The sequence below is a fragment of the Primulina tabacum genome, chromosome 3, assembly GCF_025594145.1.
Source record: "Primulina tabacum isolate GXHZ01 chromosome 3, ASM2559414v2, whole genome shotgun sequence".
NCBI lineage: Eukaryota > Viridiplantae > Streptophyta > Magnoliopsida > Lamiales > Gesneriaceae > Primulina > Primulina tabacum.
In genome coordinates, this window is record NC_134552.1 from 29,010,987 (window position 1) to 29,012,249 (window position 1,263).

Sequence of the window (1,263 nt, forward strand, 5' to 3'; positions counted from 1 at the left end):
TCGACAAGTTTGTGGTTGTTTTCATAGATGATATTCTTGTGTACTCACCAAGTGAGGAAGAATACAGAGAACATCCGCGTCTCACTTTGCAGACACTTCGAGAAAAAGAACTATATGCCAAATTCAAGAAATGTGAATTTTGGTTAAAAAATGTGGCGTTCTTAGGACATAGAATTTCTGAATTAGGAGTGTCAGTAGACCCTAAGAAGGTAGAGGCAATCAAAGATTGGCCACAACCAAAGACAGTGACTGAAGTCAGGAGTTTTCTGGGTTTAGCAGGCTACTATAGAAAATTTGTGGAAGGATTTCCTTTGATAGCGATTCCACTCACCAAACTTACTCAGAAAAATTCGAAATTTATTTGGAATGAGGAATGTGAAAGAAGCTTTGAAACCCTGAAGACAAAACTCGCATCCACACCAGTATTAGTTCTTCCAGAGGATGGTAAGAATTTCACTGTTTACAGTGACGCTTCAAAGGGAGGATTAGGGTGTGTGCTTATGCAAGAGGGTCAGGTAATTGTTTATGCCTCACGGCAATTAAAACCATATGAGCAGAATTACCCCACGCATGATCTAGAATTAGCTGCAGTAGTATTTGCGCTCAAAATTTGGAGGCACTACATTTATGGAGTAAAATGTGAGGTGTTTACCGATCACCAGAGCCTAAAGTACATTTTCACTCAAAAGGAATTAAACATGAGGCAAAGAAGGTGGATGGAACTTCTCAAGGACTATGATCTGTCAATCAATTATCATACGGGTAAGGCAAATAAGGTGGCAGATGCTTTGAGCCGAAAGAACCATGGGAAAGTGAACTTATCTTCATTGTCGGTACAACCAGGTCTCCGAGAGGAAATCAAATTGAAGCAGAGTCAAGACACTTCCATCCATAAAATTAAAGAACAAATCCAAGAAGAAAAAGCTCCAGAATTTCAAATTGATGAAAATGGAATACTCTGGATGAAAGGACGATTGTATGTGCCAAACGTCGATGGAATTCGAGAAGAAGTAATGGCCGAAGCGCATAAATCGAGATTTTCGGTACATCCAGGGAGTACCAAAATGTATAGAGATCTGAAAAATAATTACTGGTGGAACGGAATGAAGAAAGACGTGGCTGTCTTTGTTTCCAAGTGCCTAACCTGTCAACAAGTCAAGGCAGAGCATCAACGGCCTGGAGGACTTTTACGGCCATTGGAAATACCAACATGGAAGTGGGATAGTATCTCCATGGACTTTGTAGTCGGGCTACCAAAATCAA